Source organism: Sus scrofa, chromosome 6 (assembly GCF_000003025.6).
Source record: "Sus scrofa isolate TJ Tabasco breed Duroc chromosome 6, Sscrofa11.1, whole genome shotgun sequence".
In the NCBI taxonomy this organism is placed as follows: Eukaryota; Metazoa; Chordata; class Mammalia; order Artiodactyla; family Suidae; genus Sus; species Sus scrofa.
Window position 1 is genome coordinate 92,463,776 of NC_010448.4, and position 24,249 is coordinate 92,488,024.

Consider the following 24,249-nt stretch of genomic DNA (forward strand, 5'->3'; position numbering starts at 1 on the left):
GGCCATAGGTGACCCAGAGAGGGAAGCAAGGGCCAGATCTAGGGGACCTGATGGCCATGTTAGGAGTATAGCATTTACCCTTCCGCAGAGGGTTTGGGAACACTGAACCCTAAGCTCCCATATTTTTTTTTCTTTTTATAAAAGTAATTGGCATTTCCTGCAGCAACATTAGAAAATACAGACATGCAAAAATAAGAATATAATGGATAATAAGGTATCCATTATTTTACCACCTGGATGTAATCACTGTTAATATTCAAGCAGACTTTCCTGTGTGCATGTTTGTGCTGTGTGTGTGGCTTACAGTTCTCATTATTACAAAAATTGGGACATGCTATGATACCATTTTCTTTTTTTGTCTCTTTAGGCTGCACCCGCAGCACATGGAGGTTCCTGGGCTAGGGGTTGAATAGGAGCAGCAGCTGCCGGCCTACACCATGGCCACAGCAACGTGGGATCCAAGCCATGTCTGCGACCTACAACACAGCTCATGGCAACGCCAGATCCTTAACCCACTGAGCAAGGCCAGGGACCAAACCTGCAACCTCATGGTTCCTAGTCGGATTCATTTCAGCTGAGCCATAACAGGAACTCCAGAGGGTGTTTATGGTATGTAAAACATATCTCAACAAAACCATAAAAAAGCAAACCAAAAAACTATTAGTAACATCCTTGTATGTCAATATTCTTCTGTAGCATCACTTGCAATAGCTATGCAGTCTCTTTGGTAAGAACATATCATGATTTATCAAACCACACTCTCATTCATGGACTTCTAGACTCTTTCTACTGTTTATATATTTTTTATTATCAGTTATGTACATACATCTTGGCATACCTGCCTCTCTCAGGATAAACTCTGAGAAATGGAACTGCAGGGTCAAATGGGGCACATTATTTTTAAAGGTGTGTGACACACACTGCCAGGCTGCTTTCAGGGAGGCTGTGCCAATTTTCACACCATCAGTGGTGTGGAAGAGTCAGTCCCAAACCTGTATCAGGACTATTTCCATAATTGTTTTTTAAAAAAACTGCCAATCTGGAGTTCCCGTCTTGGCGCAGTGGTTAACGAATCCGACTAGGAACCATGAGGTTGCGGGTTCGGTCCCTGCCCTTGCTCAGTGGGTTAACGATCCGGCGTTGCCGTGAGCTGTGGTGTAGGTTGCAGACGCGGCTCGGATCCCGCGTTGCTGTGGCTCTGGCGTAGGCCGGTGGCTACAGCTCCGATTCAACCCCTAGCCTGGGAACCTCCATATGCCGGGAGCAGCCCAAGAAATAGCAACAACAACAACAACAACAACAACAAAAGACAAAAGACAAAAAACAAAACAAAAAAACAAAACAAAACAAAACCTGCCAATCTGATGAGTAGAAGTACATCGTTTAAATTCATAATTCCTTAATTATTCATGGGGTTGAATTTCCAGTTCATACCCCCCCCCTTTTTGTACTGCTTTGTGTATATTAGCTTTAGGGATTTTTAAGGAACTCTTTATTTATATGTTAAGGCTATAACTGACATAGGATGTAGTTTCTCTCTTTTTTTTGGCCGTGCCTGTGGCACATGGAAGTTCCCAGGCCAGGGACTGAACCTGTGCCACAGCAGTGACCCAAGCTGCTGCAATGACAATACCGGATCCTTAAACCACTGTGCCCAGGGGCACTCCAGAATATAGTTTTTCTTAATCTTTTAACTTTATTATTTTTTTTGTCTTTTGTCTTTTTAGGGCTGCACCCGCAGCATATAGAGGTTCCCAGGCTAGGGGTCTAATCGGAGCTTTAGCTGCTGGCCTACACCACAGCCACAGCAATGCCAGATCCAAGCCATGTCTGCGACCTACACCACAGCTCACAGCAACGCCAGATCCTAACCCACTGAGAAGCCAGGGATCGAATCCGCAACCTCATGGTTCCTAGTCGGATTCGTTTCCACTGAGCCCCGACGGGAACTCCATCTTTTAATTTTTCTTTAACTTAAAAAAAAAAGATCAAATGTTTATGTAGTCCTCTTTTCCATCAGTTTGTTTTTGCTGTTATTCCTAGAAGGCGCCCCTAACTCTGAAAACAGGTGTATATTCACTAGTTAGCTTATTATCTTCTCATGCTGCCATTCTGGCCCTCATTCTAAACCCCAGGAGACTAATTCCATGCAGTGAACTGGAAAGTAGGAGAGCTGGCCTGCCTCTCATCAAGCCCTAATACATGCTCAGAGCTGTGCCACTGAGGAGCAGACCCACGATTTCATCCTGAGAGTAACTAGGGCCGGGTAACTCAGCAGGCCCTGCCAGTCCCCAGAAGGAGCAGAAGCCATAGGTAGGCTCGGCCAAGGAGGCTCATGATGGGAGGTAGATTTAGTCATTCACACAAAAGCAGGGATAAGCAGAACAGCTTCTAGAAAAATCTTACAAAGCTGTGCAGTAATAAGTTTAGCACAGTGTGCCTACTCTTTGTCTGGCTAATTTCTATGCATCCTTCTCAATTTAAATCACTTCTGGGAGTTCCCGTCATGGCGCGGCGGAAATGAAACCTCCTAGTATCCATGAGGATGCGGGTTCGATCCCTGGCTTCGCTCAGTGGGTTAAGGATCTGGCGTTGCCATGAGCTGTGGAGTAGGTCGCAGACGAGGCTCAGATCCTGTGTTGCTGTGGCTGTGGTGTAGGCTGGCAGCTGTAGCTCTGATCCGACACCCCATCTGGGAATTTCCATATGCCTCAGGTGCGGCCCTAAAAAGCAAAATAAATAAATCAATAGATAAATAAATATCTATCACTTCCTTGGAGAAATCTTTTTTTTTTTTGTCTTTTGTCTTTTTGTTGTTGTTGTTGTTGCTATTTCTTGGGCCGCTCCCTCGGCATATGGAGGTTCCCAGGCTAGGGGTCAAATCGGAGCGGTAGCCACTGGCCTACACCAGAGCCACAGCAACGCGGGATCCGAGCCGCATCTGCAAGCTACACCACAGCTCACGGCAACGCCGGATCGTTAACCCACTGAGCAAGGGCAGGGACCGAACCGCAACCTCATGGTTCCTAGTCAGATTCGTTAACCACTGCGCCACGACGGGAACTCCAGAGAAGTCTTCTTGATGTCCCCCCACCAATGGGTCACAGGTGGTCTCACTCGGTATCCTATAATCTTCGTTCATGGCACTTACCAGTTTGTGATCACGTATTTATTTGTATTCTTATATGCTTAGTGTCTTTTCCCCACCACAAGAAAAACATACATAAAACCACTCCTCCCAGTGACTGGCCCAGAAGATACCTGTGAACGGCTGCATACCTTCTCTCCAGGTGGTGCCAGTTCCTACTGGGTCAGCAGCCCTGTGCTGGAGCTGCTCTGCCCTGGTGGGTAAGTTGATTTCATTACCATTTAAGCCCTATTCTCTGCCTTCCCTGGAGCACCAGGCCTCCCCTTTCTTCTCGGTTCCTTGGAGAGCACCGTGGTGGCGTCATTGGATCTATAGACGCTGCTTAGGCGCCCACGCACAGGCCTGGTCTAGACAACAGTTTGCTGAGAGCAGCTGTGGCACAGACAGTGAGTGGGCTCAGCCTGACCCCACCCACCCCACTAAGGATTCAGCTAAAGCAAATGGCATGGGAATTGCTCCAAAATGTAGGCAGACAGAAGGATGAGCGCAGACAGGCAGGAGGGGGAGAAGATGCTGGCAGGGGAAGTGGCAGCAGGGCTGTTTCCCTCCTGAACATCCCTTTGCTCCACCAGAACTGGTGGAGGCAATGGGAGCAGCGTGAAGGGCAGGCCTGGGTAAGCGGAAGGTGCTGCCAGCTCACTGACAGGATGAGCAAAGACACCCCCTGGTGACAGACCCTCCTGTCCCCTGCCCCCTGCTGATGCACGGGCAGGTCTGTCTCACCCTCCTGATCTCAACGCAGCCCCTCCAGAGACATACTTGCAAATGGCCTACAGATGCTCCCACAGCAGGGGAGGCTGCTTTGAGGGATCCTGGCTTGACAGTGAGATCTGTGATGAGGAAGCTCTGGCTATTCTGCTTTCAGAAGGATATGGGCCCAGACGCCTCCAGAGACACTGGTCCTCAGGCTGGGGTGAAGGGTCCTGGCCCAGCCTGGCTAAGAGGCAGCCATCTGCCTGGTTTCTCCTGGGCCAGGGCTCAGCTCACCAGGAACTCAGCAGTCCTGGCTACGTCTCCGGAGCTTTAAATCTGTCAACTATTCCATGTGCTATCCTCCCAAGTCAGCGACAGTTCCCTTAGAACCTGGTCTCAACAAGCAGTTCAGTGAGGCAACAATGGAGGTGGGGGTGGGGGGCCTGGAGGGAGGCATCCTGGCCCCCGGAGGCTGCGCTTCTTGACCTTGAAAGCAGGGAGTTCCCTTTGCTCAGCCCAACCTGGGGAGGAAGTTGTGGGCCTCAGCATGAGGGCCCCCGCTCTGTGACAGCCACCCCAGCATGGCCAGAGGGGGGAATGCCAGCTCACAGTTAAGGTCATCTCCCCCCAGGCTGCTGGGGTATCTCCCAGATGGCAGCGAAGGCCAGGCCATGGGCACCACATTAAGGGTCCAAGGCCCATTAAGGGTCCAGGGGTGTCGTGTGACGGGGTACAGGACAGTTGGGCAGGGCAGTGCTAGTCAGGGCACCCCATGACATTGCACAGTTCAATACAGCGGACATACCATCAACCCCCAGAGGAACTGGGCTGCAAAGAGTGATGGCACCCAGGCCTCCCAGCTCAGTCTTGCCTCAGCTGCACCCAATGACAGAGCAGCTGAAGCCTGGCCATGGCAAGGAGGGGCCCGTTACTCACACCCAGAAGCATCCCCGCAGGCCTCCACACAGGTGTGCAGACGTGTGGCTCCAGGGACACTCATTTGTGCACAGAGCCAGCATGAGCGCCCCCCCCCCCCACAAACATGAGGACAGCCTGGGGCCTACCCACAGGTGCAGAGAGTTCTGTACTCAGCCTCTTCATAGGCTTCTGGCTGCAACCTTGGGTTCCTGGAGAGATGGGTGACCCTGCAAACCAAACTAGCGCAGGCGGAGTGCAAGGTGGTCCTTGCCGGGGGGGAGCAGCAAAGCCCGGCCCCCGGTTCACTGCCGTATGTGTGCATGTGTGTGGTGATAACACCGCTGGAGCCACGATAGGTCAGCAGCCACGAATGCCTGCTGGGAGCCTAAGGACTTGCTTCCCTGAAGCGTTAGGCTGAGCCAATGGTGCTGTGCCGGGATTCAAGTTGTCCCTGTCAGCTGTCCCTAGCCCCACCCCCATGTTTCCTGGCTCAGTCAAAACAAACAAAAAGATCCTGAGCCTCTGTCTTCTAGACTTTACCTCTGGCCCTCTTTGGCCCTGCGTCCAACCCACCTAGCACCTGGAAGTGAGCACGGGGGCCACCCCCCCATCCCGGCCTCAGTCCTACTTGCCATGCACGTGTTAAAGGTCTGTGTGGCTAGACCCGCACCAGACCCTAAGAGGGAGACAGGAAAATCGTCTCTGCCCACGGGACGCTCAGGCGGCAGAGCAGTGTGGTCAGGGCAATGCGCCTCAGTCTTTTTTGCGTCACGGCTCAGACAAAAACATCTACAGAGCACTCGGGGGTGAAAGGCTGGAACCCCAGCTGTGCTCTGCTCTAGTCACTCTTGGGCTAAAGGGATCACCGTCTTGACCTACATAACCCACACTGGCTGGGAAGCTCTGAGTGAGCTAAACCTGGTTCCAAGTCCAGTACCATCACTTCACAGTGCTGACATCTCAGACAAGGTACTTATTCTGTACCTACAAAACCCAGAGTACCAGCTCCACCTTACAAGTTTGTCTAAGGACTGAGTCACCTATGCAAACGGGTTAGCAAGAGTACATACTGGCACATGGTAAGCATCTGATAAATTGTGCTTTTCTTAGCTTAAACACAGTAGCTTTAAATTTACTGCCCAAGGAGAAAGGGATAGTTAGGCGCTGACTCAGTCGGGGTGGGGGTGGGAGGAGCAGAAGAAAGAGAGTAACCAGATGGAAGGTTTAAGAGACCTTGAACTTGCTATCTGTCTGCTGGTGGTGGGGGTGGTCCAATGACCAGCTTGAGTGACATGTTCAACTCAGTGTTGGGAGGAGAGGAGCCCTGGGGGTTGGCTGAACTGCTGAGGAGGTAGAGGGGTGCTGGGTAGTACCTGGCACAATTCTGTAGCAGAGGGCAGAGCACAGTTTTGTGGGTCAAGGGGACTGCCTGTTCTTTCAGGCAGAGGCACACAGCATCTCATCCTCGTTCTGTTCATCAGATTATTGGGGAGCAGAGGCTGGATCACCAGCTGGCAATGATCAGCTCCAGGCACAGTAAGGGACTGTCCAGGATGATGAGGCCACCCTAAAAGGGTCCTTCATCATGATCTGGTTGGGGGCAGGGAGGAATGTGGAACTAAGCCCTGGTGCCTCTAGTTTAGAATCTCTTAGAGAGGATTGTGAGAGGGGGACAGAGCACATACACTGGCCTATAAAGCTTCTGCTGTCCAAGGACATAACTCTGGATGTGTTTGTCAAAATGACTAAACTGTACAGTTAAAAGACTTGTGAAATTCAGTATGTGAACATATACCTTGATTAAAAAAAAAAAAAAAAAAGGTGCAACCTTAACCAGATAATCAAAGTTAATATCACTAACAAGAGAACAAACTGATATCATGTTACTCCTGATATAATACAATATCACTTAAGTTTGTTTGGGTTTTTTTGGCCATGTCCGCTGCATGTGGAAGTTCCTTGGCCAGGACTGAACCCGTACCACAGCAATGACCCGAGCTGCTGCAATGACAAGGCTGGATCCTTAACCCTCTGAGCCACACATGAACTCCTTCTTTCTTTCTTTCGCCAAAAATGCATAACCTGAATGTGAGCATGAAGCAAACTCACATTGAGGGACATTCAACAGAATAGGCTTGGATGCTTCAAAAACATCAATGTCAGATAGTTAAAGGCTGAAGAACTAGCCTCACTTAAAGGAGATTAAAGACGAGACAAGTAACTGCATGGGGGTGATCATGGGGAGAAGAAGTGTACAGAATGTGACTGGGCAATCGGCAGAATTTGAATATGGACTATGTATTAGATAACACAATGTCAAATTTCCTGAATTTGAAAACTGTGTTGTGGTTATACAGGAGAATGTCCTTGTTCTTCGGTGACAGATACTGAAGTGTTTAGAGGTGAAGGGCCATGATGTCTGTAACTTACTCTCAGGTCCCTGGAAACAAGGGAGAAAGTGTAACCTGCCAGACCAGCTCCCAAGACTCTGAAGGAATCTGTTGTCCAGATTCAGTTTCAAAGGGATTTCTTGTTGGCACATAGCTCACAGTGGCAGAACTTGGCACTGGGTTGGGTAGAGTCAGCCTGGCATGAACAGGAGTTTGTTCTTGAATGCCCCCCTTTCTCCAGGCCAAACACTGTACTGTGTTTAAGAAATAAGGGAAAAAAGGAGGTCTCTGTGCAATTTCCAGGTCTGCCACCTGGTGGCGTATTTCTGTAGTGCACCTTCATAGGGTTTCCCTCTGTACCAGCTACAAGATGGTGGGGTGCTGCTCTTCAAGAGGCTGATCAGAAAGGATGCAGTTAGGGCAGTTTCCTGGTGATGCAGCGGGTTAAGGGCCTGGTGGTGTCACTGCAGTGGCTTGAGTTGCTGCTGTGGCGCAGGTTTGATCCCTGGCCCAGGAGCTTCCACAAGTCGCAGGCAAAGCCAAAAGAAAAAGAAAGACGCAGGTACGACTCCATCAGAAGACCCCCCCCACCTCAGCTACCTGTGTGACTGGGGCTGGACAAACAGATTCCATTGGGCTACACTTTCTCTTGTGCTCAGAGACCTGGGCCTGCAGTACCTCCATCTGTCTCTGCTGTGGGGGGTCCTAGAACGCTTCCTGCGGTCTTTAGGTAAAAACCCAACCTCCTCCCAGGCTCCTTTCTCCAGCTTCACTGGCCTTAGATGCCTCCTAAATCCAGCCACACCGAATGACTCACAGTTCCCTGAGTGTGCCATGATCACCCTTGTCTTGACCTCCTCTCCCTGGTTGGCTGGTCCTTCTCCCTCATCCTCACTGGTGTCACCCTCTGCAGCAAGTCCTTTCCTCCCCCAGCTCCCAGAGCATACTCTGTCCACTCCCACGGTGCTGTGCTGTGCTGTGACCATTGGTTTATCTGACTCCCCTGTCCCCACCACTCTCCAGGCTGTGGGCTCCCCTGAGGGACAAACCCTAGTTCATTTCTGCCTCCCTGCATCCATCCAGTGCCTGGCAAACTGCTGAATGAGAAAATAGAGACTGCACAACTTTTTTTGGTCTTTTTTTAGGGACACAAGCAAGGGCATATGGAGGTTCCCAGTCTAGGGGTCTAATCAGAGCTATAGCTGCCAGTCTACACCACAGCCACAGCCATGCCAGATCCTAGTCGTGTCTGTGACCTACACCACAGTTCAGGACAATGCCAGATCCTTAACCTACTGAGCGAGGCCAGGGATCGAACCCACAACCTCATGGTTCCTAGTTAGATTAATTTCCACTGTGCCATGATGGGAATTTCCAGGAGTGCACACCTTTTTAGATGCACCCAGAAGGCACTAAAGCCCACATTGGGGCAGGGGACAGAGACCACCCAACTAGAGGCAAGGGTTGAAGTGAGACCCAAAAGAAAGTATGGATGGTCCAGCTCATGCAGGAGACAGAATCTAAAATCAGAGAGACAGGGGGTCGTGGTGGTGGGTAACTGGGCTGCAACAGTGCTGGGAAAAGTCCTGTGCCAGAAATGCCTGGGTACCTGGGACGGGGCGATTCTGGGCTGATCACCAAGGGTTGTCCTTAGACAGTGTTCGCAGCAGGAGGGCACCCCCTACCCCTCACCCCCGGAGGAATGAAAACCACTCACAGCATGCCTGCAGCCTGGGGCCTAACCCTCACTGTACCTCAGTGTCACAGGGACATGCTTCTACCAGCACCCCAACTTCCCCCCACACCTGCTCTCCATCCACAAAACCAACCCAGGGACCAAGAGAAGTCACAGCCCATGAACCAAGTGTTTCAAGCCACGGACCAGTTCCCCAAATGGCAGTTGGGAGAACAAGATGGATTTTAGGGTCAGGCAGGCCTGGGTTCAAACTCCAGCTTCTGTCACTCACTAGCTATATGACCCTGAACTAGTCACCTACCCTCTGTGAGAGGCCGTGAGGCCTCTGTGGGGCCTCAGTTTCGGCATCCATAAAAGAGGGATGTCTCGAGGTCTTTGCTAGACGAAAGGTAAACCTTTCCTGCTCCATGCTGAGGTAGTCTCTCCAGGTGCACACCTTTAAAACCTTTTTTTTTTTTTTTTTTTTTGTCTTTTTTAGGGCTGCTCCTGTGGCATAGGGAAGTTCCCAGGCTAGGGGTCTTGGAGCTGCAGCTGCCGGCCTACACTACAGCCACCGCCACGCTAGATCCTTAACCCACTGATGAGGCCAGGGATCGAACCTGCGTCCTCATGGATACTAGTCAAGTTCGTTACCGCCGAGCCACGATGAGAACTCCCTAAAACTTCTATTTGATGGACACTCACTGCTTGCCAGGAACCGTTCTTAGTGTTTTCTAGATTTTCTTTAAATTCTCAATTTATGAAGTAAAGATTTCCCGTTTTTTGGTCGGCTGATAAACCAAAGCCCAGGGAGAGCCCAGTTTATTGGGTCAGAGGAGGCTGCCTGGGGCCTGTTCTCTTCTACTTCTGCTAGCTGGCTGGGTTTCTGTGTGAGGGCTTTTCTTTTGAATTTGAATGACAGCCATCCCTGAAGCAGGCATGAACTCTCCCTGGGAGCCTGGAGGTTACAAGCAATCTCCCTAGGAACCCGCTGGAAGCTTTGGCTTCCGTGCTCAGGATGGATGCTTGGGGGTGGGGGAGGTGGATTAGTAATCCCTCAGCTTTAGCCAGGACTCCCTGATGACAAAGATTCATGCATGTGCTGTCATCTCCACTGTTCCAGAACAGAGCGATGATTTTGTTCGTTTTTAAAATGCAGGATATGCACAGCTCCAATTTGTCAGGAATACATAATATCACATCCTTCTCTAAATGCCGTGCCTTACTGCCTCAGGGGTACCTGGTGAACCGGCTGGCTGCTACCAACCAGAATGCCTCTCCAGCACAGGGGGAAGCCCGCCCCCTGAAGGCCGCTCTGCGGAGCCTGTGGGAAGTACCTGCCGCCGCCAGAGAGGAAGTGACTCAGCCCAGTGGGAAGTGGGAGGGGCGGTCAGAACGAGGGCCGAGGGCCATGCCCAGCCTGCTCCCCTTCAGCACATCCGCACCAGACCCGCCCCCTGCGGTCCCCCTTCCTCGGCAGGACTAGGGTGCTGAGCGCAGCAGTCCTGGGGGCCGGCAGGGGCCGAAGAGCCCGCTGCTCAGAGAGCCCAGCGCCTGCAGCTTGGAGGTCCTGCCCTACCTCCTCCGGGAGGCGAGATTCACACACAAGGAGATTACAGACTCAGCGACGTCCCCCTTCACCCCCCTGCTCTGAGCAAGCCCCACCGGGCTCCTCCGGGGCCTCCATGAAGGCTGAGGGGAGAGACTGGAGGCTGAAGGATTGCCCCGTGTGATCCTGGAGAAGAGGCTCCAGGGCTGTGCACACAGAGGGGGACCTGTAGGCCCATCTGGGGAAGATAAACAGAGGAAGAGGCTGTTCCTGTGGACGGGGTAAAGGGCTCCAGCGGCAGCCTTTCTGAGAATCACCAGAGCAGAATCCAGGGCAACATCACCAGCCCTGCCACCAGCTCACCCCTCCCAAGGGCCTCCGGAAGCAGCTGATGTGACAACAAATAATCCGTCACTGTGTGTGGGTGTTGGAAGAGGAAGGGACAGACTTAATAGCTCTTTCTCCGGCCGGGCTGCCCTGGTATCTCCCATCTAGAGAAGAAGCCGGGGGAAGCAGCCAAGCACACTAGCTGGGAGACATTCCTGGTGGCCCCCTGGCTCTGTGGGGGGACCTTCTGCCATGCACAGTGACAGCAGGCTGAGTCACTGGCAGCCCTCCCCTGTCAGGCCAGCCTGCCCGCAACTAGGGGGACCCTTCTTCAGCTCAGATGGTCAGTTACTGCTTTGTTCAGAGGGAACAAGGACTGCCACGGGTCCCTCGTGGAATTCAGGTTCTTAACACCCTTGGTGGCCCAAGTCAGGCGAGGAGAAAGCTGCAAGTGACTAAAGAAGGGCTGGGTCTGAGAGCACCTTTGTGTTCTGCTCCAGTCTCCCACCTCTAAGAGAGGGGCGGTGTCACCCCCAGCAGGGTTCTCTGAGGGCTGTGCAGAGCCAGCGTGTAGGAAGCACAAGGCAAATACTCCCTTTCCTCCCTCCATCCCAGCCAGCCAGGGCGACAGACCTGGGAAGGCCCGGGCCAGGCCCAGGTGCGTGCAGTTCTCTTTTTCTGCTGGTTTTAACAGAGAAGTCACCACCACAATCACCCTGGGAGAAAGGTGATTTGGCCTGGGGCCAGCAAACTGCCATTCTTTAAGTGCCTCTACCAAAAATGAAATTCAATTAAATCTCACAACCTTACAAATGGACAATACAGTTCAGTTTCTGCAGGTTTACCCAATTTTGCTGGCTGTGGCTGCCTGATAGGGCAAGATGATAGAGGCAGACAGCAGGCTTTGCCATCAGGGTGCCCCTCAGTGGGCCATTCAGACAAGGAGACTGAGCCACTGAGGCCGGCCACGAGCCCTGCTCCGTCCAGGCCTGGGTGAGAGCATGCTGGCCTGTGCCTCTCCAGAGGGTGAGCCCCAGGCCCTGCCCACCTCAGAATTCCCTGTACAGGCCCAACAGGTGTGCAGAAGACAAAGTGAAACCACAGCCAACAAAGCAGAAGTGCCCTTGCCCTGGTCCAGTTCTAGGGCTTTATCCTCCAGTCACTCGCACAAGCTCACCAAGAGGAAGGTGCTCAACGAGGGGCCCCCGAGAGCCCTGGGCAGCAGCAAAACAAAAACAAACCAAAAACTCAAGACAAAACCACAAAAATTAAAACACCCACCCACCCACCCTACAGGAAAGCATCTGAAAGTCCATCAAGAGAGGACTGGTTCACTCCATCATGGGACATCCAGACAGGGGATGCTATGCAGATTGCTGGTAGATGAAGATCTCTAGGACACATTACATCAAAAAAAAAAAAGTAAACTACAGTATTATTTGTATAAGATGATCCCATCTGGGTAGAAAAAAAAATTTACAGACCCTTGAATATGCATAGGAAATTTCTAGAAGCAATTTAACAGTGGACACTTCTAGGCACTCGAACAAGGGGCCCAAGAAGAAGATCAGAGTTTTCTTGTAGGCTACTATAATAATTTTTAAAACTCTAAAAACTTTCTGAACCCATTAGAGTTATTAAGAGCAGTAATAGAATCACTGGGGCTTAGAGAAGGCACACCTGAGAGCAGGCACAAGAACACCTGATGCAAGGCTGCAGCAGGGGAGTGGCGGGAGGAAGGGACAAAGCTGCACTCCAGGCACGCTTCAGCTCTCCACGCAAGTTGGAAACTCACTTATAAGGAACTTCCTGTTGGTCACCTGGTTTCCATAAGGGCCAAGAAGACCACCACCACACAGTCCAAACTGGAGACCTGGAGGCTGGTGCACAATGCCTCTTTTGAGCCACTCAGACCCACCAGCAAAGAGCTCACTTGGGCCTCTCCAGAGCCAGCCCCTGCCACAGACAAGAACACCTTGTGTCTAACGCTCATCACTACTTTAGGAGCAAGGAGCTCTAAGTTCATTTTACAGAGGAGGAAACTGGAGTTGGAGATAGCAAGTGACTTGTTCAAGGTCGCTCAGCTAGCAAGTGGCAAAACCACGTTCTGAAGCCAGTCTGATCTGAGCCTTAAGTGCTGGGTTACATGGTTGAGAGTCTCCTTACCCACTACTCACAGGGCATGAGGGGAGGGACCTATCTCCAGGCGATGGCAGTTTCCATTCTTCTGGAAAAAAAAGGGACTGTTTCAGCTTTGTCAAGGTCCCTTCCAGCTCCACGGCTTTATGAATCCAAGATTCCATGTGGGCTGGTCTCCCGGGGGCCAGAGCCTGGCCAGGATGGAGGAATGGGAGGGCATGGATCTAGGGTCGAGCGTGGACTGCAAATCTGGCTCTGCTCTTGCTGGCTGAATAACAGTGGACAGGTTCCTTAACCCCTCTGGGCCCAGGGGCTCTCTGTAGAACAGAGACAACCCCTCCTTTCTCAGATTGGGAGAAGGCCTCAATACATATTGCAAAGTACTTAGCAAAGGACCTGGAAGGTGGTGGGGATCCTCCTTTTTCTGGCTGTTTTCCCCCTTCTTCCTTCAGGAGGGACCAGCTTGGGAGTGGAGTGGGAAGAGCACATACCCACAGAAGTCACCCCAAACATGGTAACGCCAGGAGCTCTGTGTCTGCTGCAAAAGGAGGCGGGACTCTTGCTCTCCAGAGGTGGTGATGCTAGCACTGAGGCTCCAAAAGCCCCAGAGAATCTGGGGCTGTGCAAGTGCCAAGGTCTCCCAAGGTGCTGAACTGAGCCTCTCCCTAGAGGTACCTGCTATCCTGTCACACCTCAAACCAGCTCTGCCCTAAACTCAAAGACAGGTGACAGGCACACCAGTCCTGCTCTTGCCATGTTCTACTAGTGTCCAGGCCACTTTCTCTTCCTCCTGGACCTCTGGATCACAGACTCCCTAAAGGCGAAAGATCTTCTGTCTGTCTCTTTTGCCAAGTAGGTGGTGGTCTGTAGAGGGGACAGCTTCAACCTAAATGACAAGAGCCCATCTTAGTTTTCTCTGGAGCTTTCCAGCAATCAGAGTTTCTTTGGAATCATCAGATCTGTAAACTGCTGGACTGGGTAAGCTCTAGGGAAGCCCAGCTCACACAGACCACCAAGAGCCAAAAGAGGGCGACCACCCTGGGCCATCACTTCTTCAGGGAAAGGTTCTCAGTGCCTCTTTGGGAAGAGGAACCTCAATCCAAAAGAGTACCTTTGTGCTCTGGGAGAAAATCAGGTTGCTCTAGTTCATTAAAAGGGGGCCTAGGAGCTCCCTGGTGGTTCAGGGGGTTAAGGATCTGGTGTTGTCACTGCAGCGGCTTAAATCTCTGCTGTGGTATGGGTTCCATCTCTGGCCCAGGAACCTTCAAATAATGCAGGCGTGGCCAATAATAGTAAGAAGTTTGAAGAATTTGTTGCTCTTTTTTAAAGTTTTTATTTATTTATTTTTGCTTTTTAGGGCTGCACCCGTAGCATATGGAGGTTCCCAGGCCAGGGGTCAAATTGGAGTTATAGCTGCTGGCCTACGCCACAGCCACAGCAACACAGGATCCAAGCCACGTCTGTGACCTACACCACAGCTCATGGCAACGCTGGATCCTTAACCTACTAAGCGAGATCAGGGATCAAACCCGAAACCTCATGGTTCCTAGTCAGATTTGTTTTTGCTGCACCACGAAGGGAACCCCTCTACTTTCTTTTTTCTTTTTTCTTTTTAGGGCCACATGCGCAGCATTTGGAAGTTCCTGGGCTAGGGGTTGAACCGGAGCTGCAGCTGCTGGCCTACACCACAGACACAGCCACGCCAGATCCAAGCCGCATCTGCGACCTACATCACAGCTCACAGCAACACTGGATCCTTAAAGTGCTGATCAAGGCCAGGGATTGAATCTGCATCCTCATGGATATTAGTCAGGTTCGTTATTGCTGAGCCATGATGGGAACTCCCTCTTCTACCTTCTTTACACCACAAATGCAAGGATAAATCCTGCAAAAAATTTCCCTAATTCCAAAGAGCCTATCTGAAGCCCTCTCTGCAGTCCAACCTGACTCAGGTCTAGCGGGGAACCTCTATAGAGCTCAGGGGAGTAAGAGCACAAAAGCAGTGCCCTTTCATTTCCCTAGTGGTTCTGGGCGAGTCCTAGACATCCCTCCTACCTGAGAAGGGATGACCTGACCTCTGGAGTAAATCCAACCTCAAGGTCTCTTTCTAGATAAGCTCTCCAGGGAGCACTGGGAACACCGTCTCTCCCCTGAGGGCATGCCGCTGGCCTGGACCCCATCCCTTGCCGAATCAGTGTGGACAGCACCAGACTGAAGAGCTGTGCTTTAGGGCCACTGGAAGGCTGAAAAATCACAGGAGTTTTTTAGACTCAGCCATTTGAGTTTCTGAAACACTGAAGAAGTCCGCCTCCCTAGGTAAATCTGGCCAGAGGAAGATGAAGAAGGGAAGCTGCCCTTTTCCCAGATGCTGACTCCGGCAAAACCAGAGAGAAGCCTGGCCTAAAGCCGGACAGAATGCCACAGACTTTGCAACTGATCCTCTCCCATGAGAGGGCTTACCGAATGAAGCTGGTGGATTTCACAGGCCATTCTCTTTCGAGGTCTCGATCTCTGCACTATCGTTCACTCCGTCAGCCAAATCAGGAACCTCGGGGTCACTTACCATCACCAGTCATCACTTTCAAACACTCCCAGAGTCCAGCTGATTTCCCCCAAAACAGCTTTGACCTCTGCCCTTCCTCTGCGTCCCAACTGCCTCTGCCCTGATCCAGGCCCCTGCAGCCCTGACTGTGATTACTGTGAAAGCTTCCGGCAGAGACTCCAGACTTGTTCTCTCCCCAGTCTATCCTCCCAGAGGGCTCTTGGGAAGATGCAGATCGAATGGTGTTTCCTCCACTTAAGACAAGGCATCCCGTCACCAAGAGAAAAAGTTCAAACATCTTAGCACTGGTGCTCCCCTCTCCAGCATCTCCTCAAGCCAGGTCCCCTCACGTCCTGGCCTAGAGCCTCTTGTGGTTTCTCCAGTGCACACACGCCAGACTGCATCCACCCCTGTGCCTTGCTGCTCCCCTGCCTGGAGCGCTTCAGGAACCCTCAGAACTCAGTGAGCCCTCAAGATTCAGTTCATTCGTCAAGTTCCCAAGTTCTCCCCAGTCACCTGAGCCCCCAGGAGAATCACTGCTTCCTCTAAGTGCCCACCACGTGCTGCACAGACTTCTGTGAGACGCTGAAGTCTGCAAGTGTTAAATGGTTAGGAGGCTGCACGGTTCCTGTCAAGCCACAGGCTCCTCCAGGGCAGGGCCTGCCTGTCTGTTCTCCTTCTGCATCTGGTACCCAGCACATCCCCAGCCACACATGGGAGCTCATGTTTGTGGAACTGGGGCTCTGGCTTTTAAGCTACCACACACATCAATGTGTGCTTTTTGGTGGTATTAATTCAGATACCAGACTAGGGGCACTAATAGGGACACACATGGAAGAAACTGTAAATACTTTTTGTCCTAGTATACTTTAAAAAATGATTTTCTTTTTCCCCTCAGCAGTCCTGTTTTTAAAAATGGTTCTTTCAAAAAGCTGAGCCCAATCATCTGCATGGCTCCCATACAGACTGGGTAAACTCCCCATAGATTTCTTTTTTGGAGAGAATACAATAAAATTCTGTAATCTTGTGGTTTCTGTAGGACACCTCTGACAGCTCAATGGCACACAAGTTTTAGTTGCCACTGACTGCTTCAACTAATCCTCAGTTCTGCAGCCTATGACAGCAGCTAATATTGACCAAGCATTTCTTACGCAGTGTGGGCTAAATGCCCACGCCTACAACACCTTACTTACCTCACAACTGCCTACTGGCAAGGGGCTATTACTGCCCTCACCTCACAGATGGGAAAGCTGGGCAAGGAAGGAATAAGTAACCTCTACTGACCAGCAGGGCTGGGCTTAGAACTGAGAGTCCATCTGAGAGCAGAGCCAAATAGGCTCCCTCCACCCCCGGCCCTTTTTGGCTGCCCCCTGGCATATGGAGTTCCCAGGCCAGGAATCAGATCCGAGCCACACTTGTGAACTAGGCCACAGCTGTGACCTACACCACAGCTGCAGCAACGCGGGATTCTTAACCCACTGTGCCAGGCCAGGGATCAAACCTGTTTCCCAGTGCTCCACAGACACTGCCAATCCCTTTGTACCACAGCGGGAACTCCCAGACAGGCTTGTAACCTCTACAATCTGAACTTCCCAAAAGGTCAAGTTAAAGGCATCAAGCAGCAAGTAGAGCAGCCCTTACAACTGACCTTCTGAGAGGACAGCCTCACCATCTCAGCTGCCTGAGTGACCTGCAGTCTCAGGAAGAGAGGGCCACAGGCTCATATGTGGGCTGCTAGGCAGAGCAGCCTGGGGAATGCAGAGAGCTTGTCACTTGTCATTGGCAGCATACAGTGCTGTCAGCAAAGGCCAACACCAACTCACTGCATACCAACTCTCCTCTCTCAGATGCCTGCAGGGGGCCTCAGAAAAGGTCTCCAGTCCTTTAGTCTCTCCTCTCCTCTCCTCTCCCTTCCCTCCTCTGCTGAGGCTCCGGAGAGCTCTAAGACACAGATTCAATCATGGTACTCCTCTGCTTAAGTCCTTTTTGCTGGCCCCCTACTGGTTTTGGTACAAAGTCACAAATTATTAATGTGGCATTTCCTTGTCAACCTGAACCGCTATACCCAGCACCAAGGTGACTTTCACACCAACCATATTATAGAACAGTCTGAGGTTTCTGGAATGAACTATGAGTTTACATGTCTAAGTAGCACACGTAGTCCCTTTGTTCTTATCTGGCTGACCCTTTCCATCCTTCTAGCCAAAGCTCCAGCATCATCGCTTCTGCCAAGCCTTCCCCAAAACATTCTCTCACACTCAGGCTGAGCTAGACTTCTAGACCACCTTTTAAAGACATGTTTTTCCCCTAACCAGACCATGAGCTTCTTGAAATAAGAATAATAGCTAACACCGGGAGTTCCCGTCGTGGCTCAGCGGTTAATGAACCTAATTAGTATCAATGAAGATGCAGGTTTGAACCCTGGCCTCGCTCAGGGAGTTAAGGATCCGTCGTTGCTGTGGCTGTGACGTAGGTGGGCAGCTGTAGCTCCAATTTGACCCCTAGCCTGGGAACCTCCATATGCCACAGGTGTAGCCGTAAAAAAAAAAAAGAATAGCTAACATTTATTGAACTCATTACGTGGCAGACATTGTGTGGTTCTATGTGTTTTACATGTGTTAACTTTCCCTTTTCTTTTCTTTCTTTCCCTTTTTTTTTTTTTTTGCCTTTTCTAGGGCCGCTCCCAAGGCATGTGGAGGTTCCCAGGATAGGGGTCTAATTACAGCTGTAGCTGCTGGCCTGCCTACACCACAGCCACAGCAACGCTGGATCCTTAACCCACTGAGCAAGGCCAGGGATCGAACCCACAACCTCATGGTTCCTAGTTGGATTCGTTAACCACGAGCCACGACAGGGACTCCTCTTTTCTTTCTTTTTTTTTTTTTTCCTGCTTTTTTAGGACCTCATTTGCAGCATATGGAAGTTCCTAGGCTAGGGGTCAAATCAGAGCTATAGCTGCTGGCCTATGCCACAGCCACAGCAATGTGGGATCTGAGCCGCTTCAGCAACCTACACACCACAGCTCACAGCAATGCCAGATCCTTAACCCACTGAGCAAGGCTAGGGATCGAACCTGCATCTTCATGGATAGTAGGATTCGTTTCCACTGCGCCACAACGGGAACTCCCTACATGTGCTAACTTTTTAAATCTTCTTAACAGTCTATGTTATCACCCCTGTTTTATAGCTGAGGCTCAGAGAGGTGAAACAATATGCCCAAGGTCACACACCTACAAATCTGCAGAGTTGGAATTTGAACTCAGGAAGTCGGCTCCAAAGCCCACTCTTAACCCCTTAACCAAGTAATATAGGGTACTTGCCTCTCCAGGCAAGGACACTGTTAGCATGTGGGGAATGAATGAATGAATGAATGAGAACTATCTCCAGACTGCCTGGATCTCAGGAATAAACAACCGGCACAGCAGGGCTACTAAGGAGCACTGGCCCAGCTTGAAGGCACTGTTTACAAACAAGGATTCTTTTGGCCTTACAATTACATATCCTGCTCTTCCTTAGCTAATGCAAAGCCAAGCCAAGAAGGAAAGTGCCCAGCCCAGAGTGACTACCCTCTTCTTCACTGCTCTCAAAACTGAGCAAAGCCAACCGGTTTCCTCCTGTGACTTAACACAGCACAAAGTCTATCCTGCCAGCGAAGGCGGCTGTCATCTCTTCCTTCCGCCAAAAAACGGGCATCAAACCTAGGGAGTGGGGGTGAGAGAGAAATCCCAATGTCCCTACCTACGGGCTGAAAGGTGGGGCCAAGTGGTGTGGGAATGGGCGGGCCTGATAAGGCATGGCAGGTGAAACAGTGACCATAGCAGCAGGCTCTCTCCTTGGAAAAGGCTAACCAAACGTAGCACCGGCAAGCACAGGTAGCTCAGACTCGCACCTGTATGCCGCCCGGAATTCGAAAATTCCCCAATAGCGATGGTGCCCGTGCCAGCGGGTTAGGGTTCCTGGAGGAAGCCCTGGCTGGTCCTCCCTGGGGACTCGTTCCAACTTCCAAGTCACTCTCGGGATCAGGAGGGCAGCATGGAGAGGCAGAGGGCGTCTTTTGGGAAAAATCTGGCTGGTTCAAATCCGGCACCTTCACTGACTGGCGGAGTGACTCCGGACTAGGCTGGCAGTGCCACCTCCCAGGGTTGCGGGGGGACCGAGACTCTCCACAGCCGTCCGGTACTCGGCACCCGGGAAGGGCAGACCCGGTAGAGGACCGGGTATTCGCTGTTGCCGTTTCTGTTGCAGCCGGACAGCCTCAGGCTGTCACCCTGGTCCCCGCGCCACAGCCCCCGAGGCCCGCCCCGCCAACCTGCACCCCCCCCCCGGCGCCCGACTCCCCGCTCCAGAGCCCCTCTCTCACCTTCCCCCGGTGCTCAGCGCTACTCGCCCATAGTCCGTAGCCCGGAGCCGGGGCTGCTCGGCGCTCCGTCCCGGGGGGCCGGGGCCGGGCCGGGGGCGTGGGAGCCGCTCACCGTCGCCTCTCAGCACAGCAGCCCCATCCGCCACCACCGCCGCCGCCTCCCTCCATGGCTGCGGCGCCGCCACCTGACAACGGAAGTGACGCACCGCCCCCTCCTCCCGGGCCGAGCCACAGCCCCGCCCCTCGCTGGTGTCTACCGCCCAAGGCGCAGGGATTGGGCGCCATCTTGACGATGGGCGGAAGCCTTCAGGCAAGAGGCCAGAATCCGACGGAGGATTGGTTAAGGGCGGGGCCCTGGCCGAAACCTGGGGAACGATTGGAGGCCTAGACTCTAAGGGGCGGTACTTACCGCTTATCTATGTCAGCTGTGAGCCAGGCCAGGAGGCACCGCTCCCGCCCCGACTTCACTGAGCCTCTGGTGCCCTACACTTGCCCTCCCGGGCTTGGAGACGTGTCCAGCAGTCTGAAGATCGGCCAGCTGTAGTGTATTTATCAAAAAAGTGATTCTTCCTTGACCCCCATTTCTCGGTTTCTGGAGTCCTGAGCGGAGAGCGCTGCCGTGAGGTTCAATCAATGACTGGAATTCCTGTCGCAGCCCTCACAATTCATTTCCCTCTGGGCCCCTCGGTTTTTTAGAAACCCCGCTTCAATCTGAAGATCTCTGGAGTCTTGACCAAGGAGGTTTACAGTAAAGAGTTCCTATTAGCTATTCCAGCCACCTAACCTCAGCCCCTCCTGCAGCAGTTTCGGTCCCTTTCTCCTCCTCCTCCAGCAACCACGCCCTCCATGAATCAGCTTCTTGCACCAGCAGATGAGCCCTTTAAAGGGATTGCATCAGGCTGGTGACTCACTGCGGCCCTTTGAGAGCCTGGCTTCCCTCTGCTGGTTTGCAGAAGCAGCTAAAAGGGCTCCGTCGCAGCAGCACTAGCGACCAGGGCTCTATTCCTTTGTCTCCGAGGTGTGAGCCAGGGTGTTTGCCGCGTCTGACTGTTGCGTCTGACTGTTTAACTCCGGGGGTGTCATTCTGTATCCCTGTGTGGGCACACGTGTTCAATCCTGTGTGCATTGCTGCGTTTCCCTAGGGTGTGTGGCTGGCACTTATCTGTCATTGCCTACACAGGCAGTACTAGGACGGGAGAGTTGGTGTGAGTCTGGCTACTTCCTCCTGTGTCCATCTCTTTGTCTCTGAGTGCCTGGTGCACGCTGAGCTGACAGGGCTGAATAACAATAATAAAGAGAGCTCCCACTGTGCTGTCACATACTATGTTAAGCACTTTAGAGACATCAGCCATTAAGGGTCTGTGAATAGATGGAGAAGCTTGAGCTCCAAGAGGGAAAGTAACCTGTCCAAAGACACACAGCTAATAACGGCAGGGCTGTGATTTGAACCAAGACTGGCAGATGCCGAAAAGTTTGGATTTGAGTCCTTGCTGTATCCCTTACAAGGTGAGTGACTGTGTGCAAGTTCTCTAACCTTCTCTGTCAAAGTAGAGGTAACATTTGGTGGGATCAAGTGGGTTAAGAATCTGACTGCAGTCGCTCAGGTCGCTGTGGAGGCTTGGGTTTGATCCCCAGCCTGGTGCAGTAGGTTAAACGACCCAGCAGCTGAAGCCTGGATTCATTCCCGGCCTGGGAACTTCTGTATGCTGCAGGTGAGGCCATTTAAAAAAAAAAAAAAAGAATGCTCATAGTTACTGAGCAGTGGAAGGCTGAAAGTCAAGTACAAGGAAGCCTGGCCCAGCCTGGCCCCGCAAGCTCCTCTCTCTGACAAAGGGAAAAGCCTAGGGATTCCGGAAGCCCTGACTCTGACAGGAATGAGTGTTGGGTTTTCCAGAGCTCTAATTATCAGCTAGATGAATCACTTGGAGCTGACACCACCATCCCACCCCCAAGAGGCTCTCAGCAGATTCAAAATAGAGAATTTTAACAAAGAGGAGGAAGAGAAAGAGGAGAGTAGAAGAGGTAATGAATAGAAAGGAAAGGTGCCAGTCAGAGGAAATGAAAAATTGTCACCAGGACACCAACATGAGACCTCTCTCTCTCTCTCTCTCACACACACACACACCACACACACACACACACACACGGTGACATGCTCTCCTGCTGGCTCTCTAACTCTGGGCATACTAGCAGACAGCACTGCCATAACAAAGTGATGCCTGTCACAACAGCATGAGATGGTTGCTTGATGAGGTACAGGCAGATCTGCCTATCACAGAAGGAGAGGAGGAGACCTTCAACCCCAGGGAACGTCCTTAGGCTTCTGAAACAGAGCAAACCCTTCCCACTGGCTGGCTTCTGCCTTCTCTTTGTGGCCTAGCCCCTAAACCCGAGGTAAGGCAAGTTCTGAGTGCCAGGCCCACACCGGGTGGCTGGGTACCACCACTGTGATGAGCAGAGGCACTGCTTATCTTACCCTGTCACCAGTGTCAGGACTGCTGGGAGGCACACCAGTGTAGTGTCATAGTTGAGAGCATAGAGTTTGAGAAATACAAGTTCAAATCCTCACTGCTGTACACTGGCTCTTTGACCTTGAGCAAGTCACTTAACCTCTCTGAGGCTGTTTGGTCATCTGTAAAATGGGGCTACTAATACACATCCCCCGGCAGTTGTCATGATGAAATGCAATGATTCTTTCATGCCACAAAGATGTATGGAGTGGCTGTTACGTGCAGAACGTGGAACTGGGTGCTAGAGATCAAGTGGGACTGAAGAGACCACAGCTCTGCCCTCCTGGGGCATGTAAAGCCCCTAGCACAGGGCCTGGCAGACAATGAGAGTCAACAAGTGGGAGCTATTTATGATGACTATCTGGTGCTCTGCCATTACCTTAATCATGGGACCCGGGGTTGGGGGGGAACCCTCATCCTTCCCCCTGAGGAAAGTAGGCCTCAGTTCCCTCCACTGTAAAATGGCAAGAGTTGAACTGGGTCATTGGTTCCTAACCTTCTTACTTGAAAGCTTCTATTAGTATTTTCCATCCACGTGAGCCTCCTATCTGGTAAGATTTTTTATCTCCTGTACAACCTGCATCAAGTCATTTCTTCCTTTTTCATTCTGGCCTCATTTTATAGCCAATGGAGTTTGTGATCTGGAGCAGCAAGCCAGTAGGGCCACCATGCTTGCTGCTGCTATAATTCCGGCCTGATGCAAAGACCAAGCCCGTCTGGTTAACCCTTCATACACTATGTGCTGTTTCCCTGGTCCTTCTGGAACATTAAATGAGAACTCAAGGGACCCCTGCTGTGCCCCCCCCCCACCCAGGGACCCTTCAGTGGAGGGTGCCAGATGGGAACTCATTGAACTGGATGTTCTCCTTCAAGTCCCATCCAGCTGAGAGCTGGAGACACTGCCTCACTTGTGTGACCCCCAGGGAAGATGGGAACCTCAAGCCGAAGGCCACCCAGCCCTCCTCAGAGCCCCCTGGACTCTTCTCTCCAGGACTCGGAGGGGAGAGAGGGGCATGCAACACTACCTGAGCACTCAGAATTCCTGGGGGCTCAGTCAGCACCTTCGGCCCCCACATCGGTGTGTGTGCAGGCAGGAACAATGGCGATAGCAACGAGGAGCACAAAACCCAAACTCTAATGGGATGATGACGTTTTCTTTTCTTTTTTTGTCTTTTTAGGGCTACACCTGTGTTACATGGACGTTCCCAGGCTAGGGGTCAAATCGGAGCTGCAGCTGCGGGTGGCCTACACCACAGCCAGAGCAACACAGCATCCGAGCCACATCTTTGACCGGCACACCTTTGACCTGCAATGCCAGATCCTGAACCCACTGAGCGAGGCCAGGGATCCAACCTGCATCCTCATGGATACTAGTCCGGTTCATTACCGCTGAGCCACAATGGGAACTCCAGGATGATGACTTTTGGAAACACATTTTCCATCTTTTCCTTGGTGTCCCTCAGCCCCTCCCTCATGCAGATAGTTACTCTGCATACATTATGCCAGGAACAAGGGATACAACAGAATGCAGAGTTCATTTTTAGCTTCTGAATTCCAGAAGCCTCGCCTTCAGGGAGGAATGGGGAGAATATCTGTGCAGATCCATATATAGAAAACGGTAGCAAGGTGGATCTGGGAGACTGACACTTGGGGGTTGGTCCCTGAGAAGAGAGAAGCTTCCCCTCAGCCTCTTAACTGGAGGGCATTTGCTGGGTCTCAGGCACCATGGCACAGGAAGGGTTGTGCTCCTTTTTTCCTGGTGGAGCACCAAGAAGTAACAAAACCCTCTGAAGAAGCAGTTGTGTGCTGCACCAGGGCAAACGGGGCCTAACTAACCCAAGACCCTAAGAATTTCCTGGCCCTGACTGGCCTGGAAAAAGTAGAAGAATCTGAACACTGCGAGGGGTATGGGTCACCCTTGAAGAGGCGGTCAGGGGGCCTTTTGGATAGGGAGGAAGGACTCAGCAGCATCCTCAGTGGGCTGATGACAGAAGACCA

At 51.8% G+C, this 24,249-nt stretch overlaps 1 protein-coding gene across 3 annotated transcripts in view; it reads right to left on the bottom strand.

The window, feature by feature from the left end:
• The window catches only part of STK40 (serine/threonine kinase 40), a 43,133-nt gene extending 22,545 nt beyond the window's left edge, over positions 1–20,588 (bottom strand). The window contains exon 1 of one of the 3 annotated variants that reach the window (XM_021095940.1): positions 20,151–20,588. The gene's annotated coding sequence lies outside the window, so the exon portion shown is untranslated. Of the gene's footprint in view, positions 1–19,741; positions 19,945–20,150 lie in introns of those variants that run through there. The other 2 variants (XM_021095941.1, XM_021095939.1) reach the window with 2 other exon arrangements.